The following is a 17,050-nucleotide window of genomic DNA, read 5'->3' as shown; positions in this document are numbered from 1 at the left end:
AACAGGCGTCTCCAGAAGATCTCTTTAAAGAGGCACAAGTGTGCCTCGTTAATCTTAACGAGCAGAGGGTTTGGGGGGTGTCCGCCCCCCAACTTTAACTCCTGACACGATCAGCAAACACGTAGTCAAGCAAAAAAAAGTAATAAACTGTACAAAAATGCGCAGAAATTATTTGAAAAAAACTACGTTTTCTAAAGAGTTAAAGAGGCTGAGTCAAAAGTTCGAACCTTAAAACGTACAGGGATTAGGAGGTACAGTTGGGGGGCTGCCGCCTCCGAAACCCCCCGCTTTCGCAGCCCTTAAATTAAAAAAAAGTTTTTTAAACTGAAAGTAAGGAGCGACATTAAAACTTAAAACGAACAGAAATTATTCCGTATATGAAAAGGGCTGTGCCCTCCTCAACGCCTCGCTCTTTACGCTAAAGTTTTTATTGTTTAAAAAAAAGAGTTGTGAGAAAGTCGAACTTTAGCGTGAAGAGCGAGGTGTTGAGGAGGGCACAACCCCTTTCATATACGGAATAATTTCTGTTCGTTTTAAGTTTTAATGTCGCTCCTTACTTTCAGTTTAAAAAACTTTTTTTTATTTAAAGGCTGCGAAAGCAGGGGGTTTGGGAGGCGGCAGCCCCCCAACTGTACCTCCTAATCCCTGTACGTTTTAAGGTTCAAACTTTTGACTCAGCCTCTTTAACTCTTTAGAAAACGTAGTTTTTTTCAAATAATTGATTAAATAAATTGAACCCTTAGCCAGAAATCCTTGTTGTTTAAAATTTACTGTACTTTGTTTCATTTTGCGTGCAATTTTATTGCTCTTTTTACTTGAGATTTTTTTCTAAAAGTATTTAAAAATAAACTTATTCCTATGGAAAAAATCCTGAAATTTTTTTCGTACCTTTCCTGTCACCCAACCACCACTGATATTTTGGCGAAGTCCTTGTTCAAAGAGTTTGGGTTACTATTAACACGAATAAATCTTCACTTACAGTTTGATACCACAAACTATTCGTTTGAAAAAAAACTAATTTTTTCTATGTATTTTCTAAGAATGGTTTTTAAGAAAATCGGAGCTTCTTAGGAGGGAGTAAAAAATGAACTTCTGGGTAGAATGGAGTGGGCAAAGGCTAGGGCATACATCCAGTGTTTTTTGAAGCCTGATCGAAATTTAAATGGTCTTTTTTCTTTTTTTAGCTCTTTTTTATACTTCTTTTTTCTAGTCGTATTTTATACTATCTATAAACTTTTTATGTTGAGGAATAGTAAAGTTACAAATTTTGTGCCATTTCTGCTTTTGGTGGAGTGAATGTAGGCATCTCGTCTACTCAACCATCGAATGGTGAATATTACTCCGTTTTGATTGTTTTTGACTTCCCACCCAAAAAAAAGACAACAAGAAACACAAACACACAAAAAACAAAATTAAAGTACAAGAAATTTGAATAAAAGATGAATTCAGGAAGTCCTCGAGTGTTATTGCCTTTTGGCTGAAGATTCAAGTTCTTATTTACATGTATAACACACTAACGTGCTATGAGGCTTAATTATTTAAAGTCTTGATATTACCGTAGCCCTCAACACTCATTTTTTGCTTGGTGCACCCACTAAGACTCAAGTACTCAAAGATAGCATTTTTTTACAATTTGTCTACAGTTCTGCTTGGAATTAAAAAAAAATAGCCGTATCAAGAAACACAACCTTGATACGAGAAAAAGATTTTTTCTCTTGGCTTATCAAGTTTCAATCAGAGAGAAGTTCATAACTCATAATAAAATATCCCGCGTGAAAAACTGGGAGGAACTACTTTGTCAATACTTGTCTGGGACAAGAAGCATTGTGGCTTTAATGAATTAGATCCGTTAGTTTTGGCTTTGTTACAAGATCTTAAGTCGCCATAAACTGTAAGGAAAAATTTATAATAGAAGCCAAAAATCCTAATAAATGGCTTGCTTGCCGTCTAAAGGTTTATTTCAGCGTGTAAATGCAATAGAACGCTTTACGCTGTCTCACTTTATTTTAAGCAATGTCTTATCAAATAGTGCTTTATTCTCTACTGATTATACTACATTTTTTTTGTCAACCAGGCACTAAAAAGATATGGGTATTTTTACCCACCCCTCAAACCTCAGAGTGCTGCGATTTCCCAACTAAACAGTGTTTACCTGCAGGCTCACCATTCCCATCTCAACATGGATTTTAGGCGCGTAGGTCAAGTCACACATGTCTGAGAACGCTGACAACGCTGTTTCATCCGCAGATGATTACGAGGACGATACAAAGAAATTACGATAGCCTTGGAGTATTCCACAAAATTAGAAAAATATCCTGCTGGAGGTGAAGCAATACAAAAAAAAAGTTCGGAGGCCAAAATTTATAAACTCCTATTTTCAGAAACTAACTATGAGTTGCACAGTTTTTAAGATTATTTACTAAACTTATAAGAAAATTTTTTGTAAATTACTTGGGGGTGGGATCTGGTGACCTCCTCCAAGCCCCTTCTTTGTGTCTTCAATTTTCTTCAGTCTTTAGGTGTGTCAACCTTGTAGTATTGTTAGTCGTGAAACTCTTGAGCAGTGTGCAAGTAGCAAAATAGAACAAAATCTCTTTCTTGTTTTAATCACTATAGTCTGGGCCTTTCCACCATTTTGAAAGTGTTGAGGGGATTACTACTGGTGAGTTTATAAAAGCCCTTCTTGATAAAGAGATTAGTTGGCCCACAAGGTCATGCCGTACCAGAAGAGTTATTTTCTCAAAACTTACCTGGATCCTATAACAAACTAAAACCAGTCAAGGAGCTCAAAGTTGTTGTTTTTTTCCTGCTACCCTTTAAGCAGTCCTAGCCGAGTGGATTGGTTCGTTGGATTTAGGATTCTGTGTCCGAGAGGGTGAAGGTTCGAATCCTACTGTATCCAAATACTTGTTTTGGGACGGGGATCAGTGGCGTGACTCTGTAAGCTCAGCCAGAGTCGTACTAACTGTAAATGGGTACCTGGAGAAGTCTGGGGAAGGTAAACAGGAAGGGTGGGTGAAAGCACATGATTGTTTGCCCCCAGCCCCCATTGCACCTCCTGATTGAAGGGCCAAGAAACGGAGATCAGCACCGCCAGTAGGGACTGTAAATTCCAATGCCGTATTATTTACCTCACCCTATAAGCATTGTCAAGTTTTATTTGATAATTTCATGTAAAAATAACAAGAAAACCATGATTGAATGATAATTTTGTCCCAAGTTGAAAACAACTTTGCGTATTCCCAGGAGCTATTTTTGAGCACCCAAGAAAGTGGCTAGAGTCGCTGTATTTCATAAAAAAAAAATTGTGACAGACACAAAACATTTCTGTATAGGTCTCACGACAGTTATATTTACAAACTTAAACTGTATTTGCGTTACATTTCTTGCATTATCCTGGACAACTGCCTTTTGTCTTCTTCTTTCGCTGTACATTGAATGTCAGCTCTGGAGAAGATAAAGAGCTTGAACCAACAAAAAAGAACCACCTATGAAAGTAATCCTCTTTTTCAGCAACAGTTTCATCTGGTAATGATCATTTACTCTGAGAATTTTGAAGGGAGTTTTTAGTTTTTGCTCCATGTCATTTTGATTTATGAATAACTCAAGTAAACCAATCTCTTTGAGAAAAAACAGGGATTTGAGAAAATGGTGCAGGATAGTTATTACGTTCTAAGACACTGGTGCCCCTTCATCGTTTTTGTGATCTAGTAATTGGACTTTTTCTAATCAGAAATTTACTTATTTTTCGTATATGAGAGGATCATTGATTAATGTGTCATTAGTAGCATTAGTAGTAGCCATTGAACTCACTATATATTATTGCCAGTATTTTAGATTAAATTAAATTAAAAAACAACAAGTTTTTTAAATGAATATAAAGAGCAAAGTTGAAACCTTAAACCAACGGTTAACATCCTGCATATGAAGGGGGTTGCCACCCCCTGAAGCTTTGCTCTGATGCTAAGGTTTAATAAATAATTAATGGGAAGTGCTTCTGGAGTAAAAAGAAAATAGCCAGGTGGTAATTGCTGGTGTTTTGTTTGCCAATGGTCTTTTAAAACGCTTTGACCAAAAGATATATTGGAACAAAATATTAAAAAATTTATAGAAGCTATTAGTAGGTATATTAAATTAAATGCAAATAAATAAACATCCCCGTTCTCAAAGCATTTTTACCACATTATAATTTTATTAGAGTATTGGGAGAAAAGAGCCAAACTTTAGCGCAAGGAGTGAGGAGTTAAAGGGGCTGTATTCTGTGTCTTACTTACTTTTTTGAATTGAGAGACCGTTTTTCAGTTACGCCGATACTAATGACAGTACTAGAATACCAATGATACAGTTACAGACCATTTTTGACAGTCCATTAGTCTTTCTTGTGTCATGTCCATTACAACTCTAGTCTTTAACAGCGTTGATACGTTCGATAACTCATTTTTAGCGTTATAGCTCTAGAATCCCTCCCTTCTAAGAAAGTAATATAGAAAATTGCTCTAAACATACAAGCGTGGTTAAATTTCAAACTGTTTTTCAATTTAGCGGTAAATTTGAAAACATTTTGGCTATGAGCCCCAGATGCACACTCTCCTAGCTGTGAATTAATAGCTGTAAAAAGGCTAGTAGAGAGGTAGATTTTCGCTAACTTGATTATTTTTATGGTTATAGTTATCATTGCTATCAGACAAGGCCGTAACCATGGGGGATTGGGGGGTTTGAGCCCCTTCTCCCCCAAAAAATTGTTTTTCTGACTCGTAAAAAAGTGATAAAAATGAATATAAACAAATTTTTTATACATTAATTTTTTTTGTAAGACCCAACCGGTCTTACAATATATATATATATATATATATATATATATATATATATATATATATATATATATATATATATATATATATATATATATATATATATATATATATATATATATATATATATATATATATATATATATATATATATATATATATATATATATAAATGGTCACAACCTCTAACCTTCTGTTTCCAGGAGGTTAGGGGTTTTGAACCCCTCCCCCTCCAAAAAATGTTTGTCTCAATCGTACAAAGGTAACAAAAATGAACATAGACCAATGTTTGATGCGTCTTTTAAAGTTGTTTTCTGTAGATCCTCCCTTAAAAAATCCTTTTGTAAACCCATCCACCCACCCCCCGTCGAAAAAAAAAGTCTAGGATACGACACTAAGATCGCAGTTCTTGTCTACATAAAAAAAAACTAACCTTAACATCCATATGTCAAATACATAGCCAAGCTCAAAAGGTATGATGCTCTGCTTTGAGTGAAAAGATCAATACCAAAGATGGCTGGGGTTCAAGACCATATTCAGTGGAGCATTTAGAGGGATTTAGTCCCCCCTCAAAAAGTTTTTGACTTGTAAAAACTAACAGAAATGCATTAAAACACCTTTTTGATGTGTTTTCTAAAGTTTGTTTTGTACCTCCCCCCACCCAAACAAAAATTCTGAATACGCTCCTGCTGTGGTCACAATTGTAATGAACTAGTAATCCTTCAGAGAAAAGTTTCAAAGAACCCACTCCCCCCTCTACCATGGTGTAAGCAGAAAAAATAAGTGATGAAGATAGCCTTTCTAAGGTGGGGGGGGGTAAGACTGTGAGTAGTGTGTTGTTACATTCCATTTACTGTAACACATATTTCTAGCGATTCAAGGTTGGGAAATTCATCAAATATCATCAGCCAGGTTGAGCCACAAAAAACTCTATTGGAAAAGTGGTTGCATTAATTAGGCCCATCCACTGAAGTGTAGTTTTTTTCGGTAGGACTACTGAACACAAACAAATAGGCTCATAGGCGATGGTTTAATAAGAAATTCTGTAATTTTGTTCCAAAAGTAAGCAGATTTCAAAAGTTACAGCGTTTGAAAATGTTTGGAAAGTTCTATAACATAACTGTTTAGCAGTGACTATATAAGTAAGCATATGATCGGTATATAGTAATGCTTCGTCACGTATTTTACATAATTTCTTGTAAAAATGCTTAAACAATCTTCGGGAGGGGCTATCCCATATTTTCCTGCATTCATATATTTAACCAAAGTCTGACACATATTTGAAATTATTCAAAAAGGGAACACAAAGTTACAAACCAATCTCTCGAAATTTCACTAGCATTATTTACTTAGTATTTTTTCAATAATGCAGTTCCACTATTATTCCGCTCTTTTTTTTAACAAGGCGTTCAGCTCTTAGCTGAGGGGGAAATTGGAGTTTCTCAACGTGTTTTCCTCATCCATTTTCCTCTTGTATTTAATCAGCTGGATTAGGTCAGCAAACATTTCCCGGCCTCATTGCTCGAAGGCAAAACATCAACTCATTTCCGGATATGTCCCAATGATATATACACTTTTGTTATTTTATCAACGATCTGAGCGGGAAGGTTATCTGATATTCAAGAATGTTGACAAGTAGATGGCCTTCATTGTTTGAGATACCATCCATTAAGCGGGAATGACCTGATAAGATGTGATTTTTTTTTATTTATTTAAGATAGCCGAGAATGGGGCTTATTAAAAAATGGGTCCTTGTGTAGTGTAGAAAGCGGTAAGTCTTTAAGAATTCCATTGCGCGAACAGATAGGCATGTACAGGGTATTAACAAAAATAAAGGGTTTCTCACTCCGGGAACTATATTTAAAATTTAGTTTTTTGTGGTTTAGGGGGAATAAAAGGTACCTAGGTTAGGTTAGGTTAGTTTAGGTTAGGTTACTTAATTAATTTATGTTATGCCTTAAAATGTGCCAAATTGTGCTAAAAAGTTTGAGCATTATTATTAGCAAAATGGTTGTCTACATATCTTGATCTTTAGCCAGGGAGGCCACGTGGGTGCCTTAAGACAAAAGAGGGCATGAGAATGGGGACCGGCTATTTTTACAGGACCGGCTGTCCTGTTATCAGTATTGATCCTTGATTGGTCAATTGTTTGCCGAGAAAATATTGAATTTCTACGACAGGTTTTTTATGTGAAGTGACTGGAAAAATGTAACTAAAATGTAATAAATAGTACATGAGAGACATATCGCTTTAAACTTTGTCATCACTATTGCTGTGGCTCTGATTTACATTCTATTTAATTGAAGGGGATTCTCCGTAACTTTTTGGGGATTCTTCGTAATTTCTTGTGTGTCGGTTCAAATAACCACTTGTTATTTATTCCAAAAAATTTTAAAAATCTACGTTGCGCTTGTTTTGAGCATCCCCAAGTGTGGAAACCCATGTTGTGAACAAAATGGAAAGAGGATTGCACTGAGCCTCTTAAACTAGAGGTCAGAGGGACTACTTGTTGTCCCGTTCTAAGCCGGCTTAAGCGGTGCGTGTAGACTTCAGAAGATATTTTAGTCCCTGTCCTTCACTGATTTAGGGACCATTCCTTTTCCTGAGGCCAAAATAGTTTCAATAATTTATAAAATTTGAAAGTAGCAACTTCGAATGTTAGAACGTTAAAAAATCGCATCGACATTTTGACCAACGAGTTTAGACACTTCTAACTGGACTTATTAGGAGTTACAAAAACTCATATGCCAGGGGTAGCAAACATGAAATTAGGTGATGTAGAATTTATTTTCTCAGGTAGGAACGATGGGGTATATACACAGGGATTAGGGCTTATGATGAATAAGAAAGTTGCTAAGTCTTGTCAAGGTTGGGAAGATAGCAATAATAGAATACTAGCCTCTATTCCTATGACTAAAAAGTGCAGCGTATCAGTCATAGCAGTATATACCCCTTTGGAACTGACTGACAGAGATGGTAGTGACTCAGATGGATTTTACTTACAGCTACAAGAACAAGTAAATAAGTAGTACTACAGGAACAAAGAGACATCCAAGGTAGAACTACGGTGTTTTATTAAGAGATTTTAAAGCCAAGGTTGGTAGAAATAGGGGTAGATGGTGACAGCCTAGCTAAACTTAGCACAGAAAAAGAAAACAATAATGGTTACACACTGCTGCTATTTTGTAGGTATAACAATCGTATTATAATCAATAAACTATTTGGTCATAAAATGGCCCATAAGTTAACATGGTATTCACCTTATTAATTATGCTATTCTAAACTGAATACTGGCAGGGTCAATACAAGATACTTGGGTAGATAAGTAGCCCTGTTATTGATGTTAAAAGTAAAGATCGCGATCTAGTCAGTTCTTGAGTTAATTTGAGGCTGAAATGTAGGAAAGGTAACTAGCTTCCAGGAATCCATAACGTTGATAGACTCCAGTATGAGAATTTGAGAGAAACTCTTCAGGAACAGTTGAATACTAAATTGAAGAGTTTGAAATTTGACAATGTAGGAGATCGATGGGATAGTATTCGAAAAACAGTTTTTGAAGTCACTGATGGTGTCTTAGGGATGAAAGCTAGGAACGCAGGTAGGAATATTAATGAAAATACTTTTTGTTAATAAAGAGAAGGAGGGGTTTGTACAAGAATTATTTGAGTTATAGATCATATAAAGATAATATGAATGTAAAGAAAGTAGAGAAAGCATTAAAATATGAACTAAAGAAGTGTGGAGTTCAGGCCATGGATAAAATTGTCGAACATAGGGAAGATGCAGCCATACGGCATAATTGTAAAATATTTTAATGGCATGTTAATAAATTCAGATGGAATAGTCAATCTGGACTTTTCCTAATTAAAGTTAGAAACGAGTCCACAATTAATAATAAGGAAAGAGCTAAAGAGAGATAGGTTGAACATTTTGATATTGGGCTAAACCGTGATGAGAGTTACAGGAAAAGATATAGAGAAGAATGAAAAAGTTTACGACACTTTGGATGTAAGGGAAAATTTATTTTGTGAGGGATAATTAATGACAGTGCTAAAAGGATTAAAAAATAATAAGGCCCCAGATAACGATAGTTTGATAAATGAGTTTCTTAAAAATGGTGGCTATGAGGTTAGATATAAGTTACTATAGATGGCAAATATGATTTTGAGAAAGGAGAATCACCAAGCGATCTTAGGAAAACTCAAATTAAACCCTCCTAGAAAAGGTGAGAAGAGTGGGTGTATTAATTATAGAGGCATTTGACAGGCTTTATTAGTTATCAAATTACTTAGTATGATAATACTTTTTAGACTTGGAGAGGCTCTGGGTAAAGTTTTAAGAAAATAACAGTGTGGTTTTTGGTAGAGGATGAATGGGTAGTGGATATGTCGGCGGAATTTTCACTCTTAGGTTAATAATTAAGAAGTGCCTTAGTCATCCAACACGTTTAGTCCATAGTTTTATAGATTATGAGTAAGCGTTTGATTAAGCTGATAGAAGAGCTTTAGCTCAGTTCTTATCCTCGTATTGTATATTAGACAAATAGTTTAAAGTGATTAGTGATATAGAGGAGTAACATTTTTGCGGTTAAGGTAGGAAATGAGGTCGGTAGTTTTTTTTGCATTAATTCAGAGTTTAATCTGGGTTACGTCGTATCCCCATTTATATGGATCAATTTGATGGACTTTGTCTTAAGGACCACAGCAAGGGCAATGGGAGAACATGGAACTAACTGTTTTGCAAGTTCATTGTGCAAGAATAGGTTTAAAATTTCTGTTAAGAAGACTAACTCACTAAGACTGGGAATAAGTGAAGGTGAAGGGGTGATATTGGGCAACGAAAAGATCGATCAATTGGACAGCTTCATTTACCTAGGCAGTATTACTAGTAAATATGGTATGTGTGATAGAGCGGCTTAAAGTAGAATCACCAAGGCTCTCAGTTTTTTTTTCGAAGCTGTAAAATTTTTGGAAGAATAGAAAGATAAGTTTGCGAGTCAAAATATTTTCCAAGTTATTTTCCAAAGAAATTGCCGACGGATTTTTTTTTTTTTTGCACCAGGCTGACTGATCATATCTCAAACAGTAGACTGTGAGAAAATTGTGGTTCGATCCCGCTTTCTTGGGCTATAATGAGAGAAAGGTTGATATGGCTAGGGTTCGTTATGTAGATGAAGGATGACAGGTTGGCAAAAATTATCCTTTCGAGCCAATCTTCTAGAACTGAATGAAAAGCAGGTCGTCTGTGGTTGGGTTAGGAGGATAGCGCAAGAAAAGATTTAAGAGAAATGGGAACTTCCTGGGAGGGTGTAAAGAGGGAGGTTTTGAAAAGATTGGGATGGAGAAGGAGCGTGAGTAGCTGTTTTGGCCGCAGGCGGCCTGGGACTGCAGTGAATTGATAGTAGTAGTTGTAGTAAATATAAGTTTTAGATATTTATTCTCAGAAGAAGCTGGACAAAGCTACCGCCACTAAATCTTTAAAGCGAGTGTAGTAGGAAGACATGGATACATTAGAATTCTTAAACATATCAAATTTCATTGCCAGGTGGGATTCTTTTTGAACATTTAGGCGAGATGACAGAAAGGATGCAGTCACTCTTTTGCACCGGAAATTTATGGCATGTTTTGAGGCTTTGATAATTTTGTAAACAGATTTGATTTCGAATGGGATCATGTCTCCTAATTTGACTGTTAACGCTTATTCAGTTAATTCACATATCATATATTTACCTGGGCAAATTGTTCATGTATGCTTGCATAGTTTTGGACAATTAAACTTTAAAACGTGTTGTCACTTAAGTCAGATTTTAGTAGCCATAGCAGGGCTGCCTTTCCTTGCGATTATCTTCTCTTTCTTAGAATTTCAAGCCTAATCTGTAATTTTAAGAATAATACGTGTTGCCCTTAAAAAGTATATAAATTATTTTTTTTTTTGTTATTTGAAGCCTTTCAAGCCCTTTTCACAAGAATGCCTTGGGATATTGTTCAATTCACAACAGACATGAGCGACAGTGACAAAAACAGGCACGTTTATAGCTAGGATGAGGTGTAGGCGCCATTTCAAAAAATTGAGCCCAAAACCGGTCTAAAGACTTCTACTTCGATTGGCTTGAAACTTGTATCTGAAAATATCTTGGGCCAAAAAGGCTTAATAGCAAAAAATGGGTTTGACCAAAAGAGTCCCATAATAAGTACCAAAAGACATTTTCTTCTGAAAGGCTAAAAGCTTAAAACCCCAAGTCCCTGGGACAGGAAAATCCCTAAAATTCCTTCGAGTGGTTTTTAATTTATATTCTTGTGTCCTTAAATCAAGGAGACACTAATATGCAAGAAACTGAAAAAATAAAGAAAGAGTCCCCCCCCCAAAAATAAAGTCCAAATATACTTTTTTTCTGAAGGACCAGAAATGTATCCCCTCAAATGCTTAGGTCGAAGTTCTCTCATTTCACAAGAAAATTTTTTAGAAATGTGCTTGTTTTACCCCGAAAATAGGGCCTGATAAAGAGCTTAACACTTTTTCCCAAATAGCTTGAAACTTAAAATTATAAATTTCTAGGCCAAGGAGACCCCAGCTCACTACAAAAATTAAGTTTCGGGGTAGGTATGGGACCCTTAAAATTAAGGCCCGGAAGTTATCCCGGAGTGGAATCTTGCAGTTTTGGCCAGAAGAAAGATTACAGAGGCGTCTTAATTTGTTTGTTTTACCCCAGAGGTAATTGTATCAAACAAGTTATACTAGAAGATCAGGAGAGGGCTAATTTGATCAGAAATACAAAATTCTAGTGTCCTTTTTAAATGACCAATAAGATCCACGCCCGTTTTCCCCCAAAGTTATCTGATCAAAATTTTGAGATAGCTAGCTAATTCAAAATAGTTGAAAGGTCTGATAGCTATGTCTTTAGGGGTGACATGACCCCTCATAATCCCTGGAGAAAAGGCTGGAAGCACCAAGTTACACAATTTTTTCATTGCCGTTCAATAGTATTTTTTTGGGAAGAAGTCGAAACTCTTTCGAATGGGGAGTTTTTTGCTGGGAAATTTTCCAGAGGAGACTTTTCTGTGGCAAGGAAAGCTTTCGGTGAAATTTTTAAGGAGAAACCTTACACAGGAGGAAGAGGATTTCCTAGCAAAACTTGAAAGACAATCAGAAATTAAATAAAGTAATTTTTTTTTCAGCTGAAAGTAAGGAGCACCATTAAAACTTAAAACGAATAGAAATTATTACGTATATGAAAGGGGCTGCCGTCTCCCCAATACTCCGGTCTTTACGCTAAAGTTTGACTCTTTGCCGCAATTCTTAAAGAACCACTCATGCAACTTAAGGGCCGGTTTTTTAGTTTAAGAAGCTTTTTAAAGTAGTAAAACCCTTTAGCGTAAAGAGCGGGGTATTGAGGACGGGGCATCCCCTTTCGTATACGGTATAATTTCGGTTCGTTTTAAGTTTTAATGTTGCTGCTTACTTTTAGATGATTGTTTTTTTTTATTTAATTCAAATGAAAATGACAGTTTTAACTCTTGTCAAATTTCAATAGCGCACTTTAGTTTCCTTGATTTAGGACAATTGATACAAGAATTAATATGCGCACAGAAAGCAACATGCCAAGTGGTGATTGACAAGATCCAAATGCATTGGTGAGACTCGGTCACTTAAACCAAAATTTTTCCTGTGAATGGGGCTCGAGTATGAGTTTGACCTTGAGACCGAAACTTGAGTGTAAGTGGCTTCACGATAGAATAAAAACGTAGACAAAAAGAACAAAATTGATTTATCGATGGATATCTCAGCATACGTATATTTGATTGTATACTACAGTCTGGTCCTTTTTGTCAGATCCTTCATGTATACCCGTATACTCCTCAAATAGAGATTTAAAGTAAGATCTGTGAAAACAAAGGAAAATTGTGCCATTTAGCAATATTTAATAACCATTTAGCAATGCCATTTACCATTTAGCCTCAAAATTCCATTCAGATGAAATCGTCTGATTGGGAACTGCAATTACTTTCCATAGGCCCTTTTCATTTTCCATCATTTTTTTCCGTGCTCCGTTTTCCTCTAATTTTATTGTTACCTGTGTCTTCATTTTAGTGTGTTCATGGGCAATACATTTTTTTGTTGGCCAGTGTTTACCCCCCCCCCCTAAGAATATCCTTCCCCCTCCCCCGAAAATACCTCCCAAAAAATACCCTTCCCCCGTGGGGAATAGCCCTGAAAAATATGGCCCCACGCAAAATAACCCCTGTGAACCCCCCTGAAAATGCCCCTCCATCCGGAAAATGAGCCCCCCTCCTCACCACAGCTGGCTGGTCTAGATCACTTTAGACTTATAAAAACGGGCTAGAACTCTTAATTTCTTATCTAATGCGCACCTTCCAAAGTTTTTGCAACCACGAGGTGGCGGTGTGGATGAGGAAGGGGTATTCCCCCTTTTATACTGAACAAATTCTGCTTATTTTGGGGTTTAATGTTATTCTTTACTTTCATAATAACAGCTTAGACCAGAAATGTTCCTATAATTCATCAGGGAGGTATCAACTTCCCATTTTTGATACGCTTTTTAAGGCTTCTTTTGTACCCCTCTCCCCTAAAAAGCCATCCTGATTCCGGTCTTGGGGATCATACATCCATTTCTACCTCCACCCTCTTCTCGTATCTCCTTTAGAACTAATTCTGTATTTATCTGATGCCTCAATGAGTAGTATGCTAGCATACAGTCAAAGCAGAGCACACCCCCATCGATCCCAGGTTTTTGTACACTAATTGTCTCGAACCAATTATTGATTATTGCTTATGGCTGCAACCGGCCAGATATCATTTTTGTAATATAATGGTCCTGAGCACATCTATTTTCCATTACAGGAGCTTGCTCATGAGTTTGGGTCCCCATGTTCCCATCCAGAACCCAATATCCCCCAAAAGGACCCCCGAGTCTCCCTCTGGGGACCTTTGTCCTTCTTCAGGATCCACAGTACCCCTCCAGGGCCTCAATGACACTACTACCAGCTCACAAGTGATATATTAGAGTTTGAAACGGTTTTTACCAAAGTCTGAGAGGGATAAACTGGATTGTTTTTAGAGTTAGAGACATAAGAAGTGGGAATTTATCAAGATTCAGTCAAACGCAGACACTATTATCAACTCACATGTGTTATACTAGATTCTGAAATAGATGAATTAGGTCTTTTACCATGTCTGAGAGAGAAGAATCGGATTCTTCTTAGAGTTAGACATATGAAGTGGGAATTTAGCAAGATTCAGTCAGACACAGACACTACTACCACCTCACAAATGGTAAACTAGAGTCTGAACTTGGTGAATTAATTTTTTTTAAACTCTGAGAATGATGAATTGGATTCTTTTTAGAGTTAGAGACATATAGAGTAGGAATTTCTTAAGATTCAGTCAAACACAGAAACTTACAAGTCAACCAGCTTACAAGTTCTATACTAGAGTCTGAAATGTGTGAATTAGGTTTTTACCAAAGTCTGTGAGAGATGAATCAGATTCTTTTGGAATTAGATACACATGAAGTGGCATTTTATCAAGATTCAGTCAGACACATACACTACTACCAGCTCACAAATGGTATACTAGAGTCTGAAATAGGTGAATCAGGTTCACCTATGTCTGAGAGAGATCTTCAAAGCTAAGCCTAAACTTAAAAAAAGTGGGATCTTTTTGTGCAAAAATATTACGAGCAAGAAGCGTGATATTTTAAATGCGGCTAGTGATAAATTTGGGAACAAGTGTAGCTGGTCCGACCGAGGTCGAATTTTCGTTTGTGAAACTAGCAATTCTTCACCACGGAGGCTCTGGTCGCTAGAAGAAATCTTCTGATGCGTGCGTCATTTTTTTGCATATATTATTACTTAGCATATCTTCATCAGTTTATTCCTTCTTGTAGTAACTTTATTTCCGTATCATTGGTTTTTCATTTATTTTTTACAGTTTAGAATTACTTTTCCATTCACAGGATTCGGTCCTCCGTCAACCAGGGACATATAATGTTTTGTTGTCTTGTCAGTGAAGTTAAATAGGGTTAATCGCTTCGTGCATTAACCCTTCGCATTTGAAGTTTCTTGAAAAAAATCGATTTCGTATTGATGACGTATGGTTATCTTGCGTGGCAAATGATCCCGCAGAAGTTAATGTTAGGCCAATGAGGCATAGTAGATATGTTGATATTATGAATAGTAATGTAAATAATCTGACCAATACGGATATATGTATTGGTCAGTGGAACTGTCACATCACGTCAAATTCTTCTGAACTGTCGAACCTTCTTACTTCATTTTGTGAAAAAATCGATATGTTGGGTATATGTGAATCTTTTCTTACACAGGATAACTTTCTCCCGTTATATACTTATCCAGTGTACCGGCTGGTTTCAAAATCAAAAAATTCTATGATGCGGGGTGGACTTGCATTCATAATTAAGGATCAAATAAGATACACAGTAAAGAAGGATCTAAATTGTTGGATTAATGGTAAGATCAAAACTTTTTCTATTGAGATTGAAGTTTCAAAGAATAAAAAGTTGTTAGTTAGTGTAGTATACCGGCCACCTGGTGCTAATCCGGAGGATTTTCTTTAAGATTTTGACAAGTTTATTTCCGATACAGCGGTGACTAAATTGGATCGGGTTTTATTGGTGATTTAATTTAGTCTTCTTAACTTAAGTAGTTCTAACCTTGATTTTTTAAAATCTTATGTTGTCAGACAATTTTTTCCGGTAGCAGAAATATCGACACGCATTACTACTCAGTCGGCTACCCTTATTGATAATATTTATTTATCGGCGAATCTTATACCGAGCGACGTGAGCATGTGTCCAGGTTTTGACCATCTTCCTTTGGCGTGCGTAATTCGGAACACTGGAAAAAAGGTTTCAAAAATTGAGAAAATGACAGTTAGGGATCTTAAGCCGGAAAATCTTAAACAGTTTCAAGAAGAGATATATATAGTTTCTTGGGAGGAAGTTATTAATGAAAAAGAAAACGCATCGGTGGCGTTTGAATCTTTTTCAAAAATTTTGTCACCTGTTTATGACAAGTGTTGCCATGTGAAGGTTTTTCATAAGAAGAAAAATGTCCCAAGGAAAACGTGGGTGACGAATAAGATTTTGGAAAAAATTAGTGAGCGGAACAGACTTTATCGGTTGTACCTTGATTCTCCAACGCAACAAAACCTTGAAAAATTCAGTAAACTTCGGAACAATGTGAACTCCCTCAGAAGGCCTTCAATGAAACATTATTATTCAGAGAAGTTTCGTGATAAAAACGGTGATGTTAAGGGAACTTGGCAAGTGATAAATGAGGCACTACGTCGTAATAACATCATAGACCCAGTGGATAAATTTGTAGTCGGTGAGAAACAAGTTAAAGGTAAGAAAGGTGTTAGGGATGAGTTTTGTAAATATTTTTCAAATGTTTGAATTTATGTTAAAAATGATGCCGTTGACCATGGGTATAAAAACGAGCTGTTTATTAATGACCATGGGGAAGGTCGTTCCATGAAATTTGTAAAGTGCACTCAGTCTGATCTCGAGGACGCACTGAGAACAATAACGTCGAATTCAGCAGGAATTGACGGTCTTAGCCTTAAGGCATTTAAGGCTGTCACCACTTACGATTGCCTTGTCTTCTATACTTGGGGAACCTATTTATTTGAAAAGGTCAGTTCCCAGATGCTTTAAAACAAGTCAAAATTGTACCTTTACATAAAAGTTTTGACAAAAGAGAAATGTCAAACTTGAGGCCTATATCGATTCTGCCACTGTTCTCAAAAATATTTGAAAAGGTTATTCATAAGAAGCTCTATTCCTACCTTAATTCTCTTGGGTTTTTATGTTACACACAATTTGGATTCCTAAAATCTCATTCTACTAGTCATGCAGTGCACCATCTTCTTGATGTTTTAAACAATTTATTCGAGAGCGGCTCTACTCCTTTAACTTTTTTCATTGATTTTAAGAAATCTTTTGATGCTGTTGATTTTGAGCTGTTCTTGGATAGGGTGTCATATTTAGGGATAAAAGGAAATTGGATTGATTAGCTTCATTCGTATTTGTATGGTAGATCAATGCATGTCGTAGGGGAGAATATTGTCAGTTCACCTCGTCCTGGACTTTGTGGAATACCTCAAGGTTCTGTGTTAGGTACGCTTTTATATTTAATTTGCATTGACACATTACGGTTCTAATGCCGCCATAACATCCTTTGTGGATGACACAGCTATAG

Source organism: Artemia sp. Qi Xiang Cuo, chromosome 3 (genome assembly GCF_049724085.1).
Source record: "Artemia sp. Qi Xiang Cuo chromosome 3, ASM4972408v1, whole genome shotgun sequence".
Lineage (NCBI taxonomy): Eukaryota > Metazoa > Arthropoda > Branchiopoda > Anostraca > Artemiidae > Artemia > Artemia sp. Qi Xiang Cuo.
The sequence above is the reverse complement of the archived record's forward strand: the minus strand, read 5'-3'. Positions refer to the sequence as shown.